We start from the raw sequence: 6,536 nt of genomic DNA on the forward strand, positions 1-6,536 counted from the left end.
TAGACACAAACAGTTGAATACTTGGTCTCCAGTTAGTGGAACTGTTTGGGAGGGCTAAGACGGTGATATTTTGTTGAAGTAGTATGATATTGCAGGATCACATTATGAAACTGGAGATCATGTTATTTACTAAACAAGCAAGCAAACAAACAAACAAGACCTCTTTCTAGTTGTGATATGGCTCAGCCCTAGCACATACCTTTAATCCAAGAGATTTCTGTTTACTGTAAATAAGATTAGATAATATCAGCCATAGGTCAAGAGGTTGCATAAGCAATGAGATGGCAGGGAATGAACATAGGAAAAGAACAGAGTAGGAGCAAGTGGAGAGGACAGATAAACAACAGGAAGTAGAAGAGAAGGACATTCAATTTGAGGGGTTTTTGAGAAAGAGCATTTTGGAAAAGGAGGGTTTCCTTTTAGAATGTCAGCTAAGCTATAAGGTCAGCTAAGTGCTTTTTCTCTGTCTCTCTGAGCTAGCCGACTTTCACACCAGCATCTGGTTCCCAAATCTTTATTGCTAAAATCCAACGTTTGCAATTTTATTACAATCTAGTGTGGCCTTTTGTGAGAGGTGCATCAATAGGGGTGTGCTTTGAGGTTTACTTGGGAGACAGAGGCAGGTGGATTTCTGAGTTCGAGGCCAGCCTGGTCTACAGAGTGAGTTCCAGGACAGCCAGGGCCACACAAATTAATCCTGTCTCAAAAAAACCAAAACCAAACCAAACCAAACCAAACCAAACCAAACCAAAAACAAACAATCAAAAACAAAACAAAACAAAACAAAACAAAACAAAACAAAACAAAACAAAACAAAAACCCCGTACCCTGTTCAGTCTCTCTCTCTACCACTGTCTCTGTCTGTTTCTCTCTTGTCTCTGTCTCTCTCTGTCTCTGTCTCTCCCTTTCTCTCTTCTCACCCCTCAATCCCTCTCTTTGTCCATCACTAACAAACTACATCCCCTTTGCCTGTTTCCTGATGATCAAATGTAAAGATCTCAGCTATTGTTCCAATCCCATACCTGGCTATTTCCTGCCATGATGATCATGGACTAACTCTCTAAAATTTTAAGCAAGCCCCCAATTAAATGCATTATTTTCTAAGAGTTTCCTTGTTTATGGTGTCTCTTCACAGAAATGGAACTATAACTAAGACAGTAATATTATTTTTCTAATAATTTATTATTAACTATTTCTCCAAAACACAACAAATATGTATTTTTCTGAATAATTAATTTTATTAAATAACCCTTCTACTATTAAACAGATAAATAGAATAAACACAATTTTGTTTCAAAAATAATTTAGGAGAGAGAATTATAACTACCCGAATACACACTAAAAAGAAAAATTAAATATCTAAAACATCATACTTCTTAGGAATTAAAAAAAAATCCCACTAGACATCATTTTTGGGACTTCCTAAAATAGCTTCAGGTATAACTTTTAAGAAGTTATTTACATTTATTTAATATCCAACAAATAGTTAAACTTGTGTAATGCTGACTTTTACCTTGACACAATAAGTACATTGTATACATCAAAGGCAGTTTGCAGTGTAGTATGCACATTCATCCACAAATCTACTTTATTATTCAAAACAGATGAAAGAAAAGGTGCCCAAGGCCACAGCACTGCTCAGTTTTGACGGGACTGAAAAATGCATGGCATTGAATATGTATACTGTACATATTTTCAGTTTTTATTCACTTGTATTAATAGTGTTGTACTCTGAACTTTAATAGCTTTATCATACAGAAAGGTTTAAAAACTGAATATTAACATGAAGCTTCTCTTCCCTGAAGCATGTGTTCAGTTGCTATTTAACATGCTCTGTAACATTGTTGCAGTAATAGAGCCACATATTCTCTTCCCAGGACTCACATTTTATATATGTTTTATCAATTATACATCTAAACAATTTCAGGTTTAGAGTTAAGAGTTTCAACAGGAAAGAAAAATAAAATATACAATAAATCCAAAAGACTTAGAAGTAGATATCAAATTTTGAAAGTTGCTTCCTCTTGACTTCAATTTTAATTCTTTATAAATTACTTAAATCCAGGTGGTTTTGGTAAAATGTTACATAAAGATTTCTTCTGCTTCATTTTAAATCAAAACAAATCACTGGTATTCAACTTTTGAAGCAGAATATTTGCAGATCCACAAAAACAAAAACAACAACAACAACAACAACAAAAGAAAGTGACTTGACAGTGCTTTAATATTCATTTTAGGAATTAAATTTTATTAGGAATTTGTAAATAAACTATCTTAGTTTCATATATTTTGCTACATTATATATTCCAAACAAATTTTAGTAATCTTAAGCATAGTCAACCTAATTTAAATATAATTAATGAGATCAATAAAAAAGAAAACTAAGGAGAAAAATCAGTCTTAAAAGTCAATCTAAATAAGCCTTCAATTAAGTGTTTTTATGTACATTTATGTTCAGTTAAAATATTCAATTAAAGGCTATTTAGAAGTTGAGAGCAAAAGCAAGCAAGCATCCTTGTCGTTACTAGGGTTTCTATTGCTATAAAGAGACACCAAGATCATGGCAACTTTTATAAAGGAAAACATTTCATTGGGGCTGCCTTACAGTTTAATAGGGTTAATGCACTATCCTTATGGCAGAAAATGTTGGAGGCATGCAGATAGATATAGTACTGGAGAAGGCAGTGAGAGTTCTACATCTTGATGCATAGGCAGAAGTAAAACTCATACTAGGCTGGCAGCCTAGCTTGAGACGTCACTCTCACATGGACATGCTTCTCCAACAATGCCAAACCTCCTGATAGGACCACTCCCTATGGCCCAAGCATTCAAACACATGAGTCTATGTGCTATATTCCTATTCAAATTCCCACGGTACTTGAATGTGTACACAAATTATTTAAAACTGAAAATGAACAATGTATGCCTTCTCTCATCAATATGTTTATTTACTCAGTTGTGTGTGCATGTAAGTATACATGTGAGTGTCTCAGCAACTTATTTTTTTATTAATAAATAAGTTATAAACTGACATGTAGATGCAAACTCCAAAGTAAAACCCAAAATTTTAGTTTAAAAAAAGTCAGAGGATATAAATTTTATATTTACTTTTCTATTGCTATGGTAAGAAACCATAACAAAGGTAACTTATGAAAAAAAATTTAATTTGAAACTTACAGTTTCACATTGTCAAATTCCATGATGAACATAGCACTTAATATGGCAGCACACAGGAAGGCATGATGCTTGGAATAGTAACTGAGAATTTACAACTAGTTCCAAAATTAAAAGACAGAGAGTATTAACTGAGAATAGTGTAGGCTATTGAACCAGCTAAGTCTGTCTTTAAATGACACAACTCTTCTACCAATGTTACAGACTCTAATCTTTTCCAAATAATCCAACCAAGTAGGTAGGAAATATTCAAACATATGAGCCTATGAAGGCCATTTTTATTTAAACCACCACAGTATGTTACTCAACTTGACAATATAACACAAAACTATTATAATCCAGATGTGGGAGGAAGGTATAGACAGATGTAGAGACATGTGACTTGGTAAGACTCCATACAAACGGCCCCAATCTAAGTCCAGCATTCCTTACTACTATCTCCCTTGTATTTGAAACACAAAAGGATCCTTGAGACAACTATTTTAGTTCTGCCTTTTGTACTATGTTCAGGTTGCTTCATGTCCTTTGAATTTTTACTGCGTTCACCAGATCGTACATACTAAACATACGACAGATGTTCCTTCTAAGCTCTCCTATTTATAAATTAATTTCACTCAGCAGGGATATGAGTAATAACAGTTAACCCTTATGGCATATGCTTTTCCAATAATAATTACAGGTTAATATTACTTACATTAAAAATTGAAAGTTAAGAGAGACCAAGGAGAAACACACCATCAACATCTGTATTTGATTTAGAGAATCTTGAGAAAGACATCAGTAATCTACTGAGGCTGTACAATTGATCAATGACAAAGCTAGACTGCTGTGTACTCTATCATTTTTGTCCTTTGATGAATTAAATATGGAGAACAAGAATGAATTTAAGAGAGATGAAGGGCTTTTCAAGGAAATGTGTTGCACGTGTGTTAAACTGTCATACCTACACACACATGCACAAACACATGAACACACACATACACAAATGCACATTCATATATGTCTGCTTAATTGTTGTTTAGATTTTAAAAATTAGACTAATTTTGTGTATATTGTATTTATGAAGAATATTTCATATTCTGCCCAATTATGAGTATTATAATCTATCATTGCTAATTGGAAATTTCTCAGGGGAACACTGACCAGTGTTAATATAGAACAGGTAATGTGAACAATAATTACTGCAAAGTTCTAACTGTATATGAATAGATTCTATGCTTATGACTGTTTATCTTAGTAAAATAATTTGATTTTTTACTCTTTTTGAAAACTTTTTTGGGGGACTTTAATATACTTACTTTACCATTACCTTCCCTATCCCCAAAAGCTTACCACGAACTACTCCTTTATATTTTGCCCTCTCTTTCTTTAAGTGTGTGTGTGTGTGTGTGTGTCTGTGTGTGTGTGTGTGTATTTCACAGATAAAATATAAAAGAAATAGATTTTAAGTCTCTTTGAGACAAGAAGCCCTAGGGATCTCTATGTAAAGGAGTCTATTATTCTAGTGTCAAGAAAGTATGCAGTCTCAGCATACCCTGTTCCCTGTAATTGTAGTTGAAGACATATCTATGTCTGTATGGATGTGGTACCTGTCAAAAATAAATCCTGATAACTCTGTGCTAAGCAGAGTAAAGAATAGGGCAGGATGTCTGCCACCAAGAGGAAGGATAGAGGGCTGAGTCTCAGATCAGCTGGTGGATAGAAGATTAGGAGCCATTACAAAGGGGTCCAGAGAGTGATTTCAGAAATACACCTGGATTCTGAAGAGCCAGATCAATAATAACATGCAAGATTCAGGGATAGGGCTAGGAGAGAGCCAGATTATCATACTAAGCAAAGGAAGATTATTTAACTGCTCAGCTATTGAGGTGCAGTTTTTAATAAATTTGTATTTTTTTTCTGTGTGGTTGTTTAGGAATAGCATATGGAAACGAAATACAGCCACCTGATACTGTATACACTTCAACTGCAGATAATTCATTTATAAATGGTGCCCGACTCATGGCAATTAGAAGCCAAACTTATAGATTTGAAAGTCCCGATGAAAGGCAGGAAATGTCAGGCTAGCCAGACAAGAGAACTGGTCTATTTAAAAAAAGAAGAAAAACAGAAAAAAAAAAAAAAAAAAAAAGCCAAAGCTTCCAAGAAGCGCACAAGAGCGGTGCCTGAGGAGGAATTTTCTATCCAAGAAGCATGAACCTGCAGAAATATCATAAGGAAGGTAGCTTTTTAAAGAAGCCCCTTCTGAATTTAAAAGTAGACCATAGGAGCTTGGACTTCTCCTAAGGGCAGAGCTGGATGGTGGCCAAGGGGAAGAAGAAAGGCTCCCAATTACATGTGACCTAAGTGAAGCTGATACTGCAGTGTCTAGGAGGACACTTTGAGTCTTTCCAGAGACCACAGCTATGGTATGAGCTATTTCACACTTTCCTAAGCTTGACAGTGCAAGCCAGCCCAATCCTGTCCTATGAAAATTAATGTTCTTTTCTCATTGCATGAGGAAATATGGCCTTAGTTTGGCTGCTGCAGACAGAATCCTGCAGAAGGCACAAATGCTTCTCTCTGTAAACAAAGGGATGGGGCATGGACAGGTACAGAATGGCATCTCAGCTATAACACAGAAGTCCGAGAAGACAGAGACAGGCAGATATCTGTGAATTCTAGACCAGCTTGGTCTACACAACAAACACAGGGAAAGAGCCTCAGCTGATAGATACAACTGCTTACAAATGACAGTCAAGAATGAAAAATGACATTTTCTTTTCCTGAAAGACACTCTGTAGGTATTTGCTTCATAATAATTAGGAATATTCTTAATAACTTAAAAAATAAATAGACATTAATCTTAAATATCTGTAAAGAGAAAGGGGAACATTGGTATATTTATCTATATAAGGTATATTTAAAATTTCAGTTTGAAAGATAATGCTTTTTCTGTTGACAAGAAGCATTTGAACCTAGGGAAGACAGATTCTGCAAGTCAATGTAAAGATCAGAATTAGAGGTGGGGCAAGGTTGTTTGCTTTCCTTTGTACAGGAGAAGCAAAGCATTGAGCTAAGGAATCCAGTGACTACTGGGAAAGAACAGCACCTAAAGAATAACACTCTTATGAATGTGCTGCCCTCTTATTTGGAGCACAGATATTCAGAACTCAGAGTTAATCTCGGTTATTTTACCTTTGATGAGTATGAAGTGTCCCTCCTTATCTCTTTGTAAAACTTTAGGTTGAAAGTTGATTTGACTGGATATTAGAATGGCTACTCCAGCTTGTTTCTTGGGACCATTTGCTTGAAAAATTGTTTTCTAGCCTTTTATTCTGAGGTAGTGTCTGTCTTTGTCATAGGTGGGTTTGTATTATGCA

This window comes from Mus musculus, chromosome 3 (assembly GCF_000001635.26).
Source record: "Mus musculus strain C57BL/6J chromosome 3, GRCm38.p6 C57BL/6J".
NCBI lineage: Eukaryota > Metazoa > Chordata > Mammalia > Rodentia > Muridae > Mus > Mus musculus.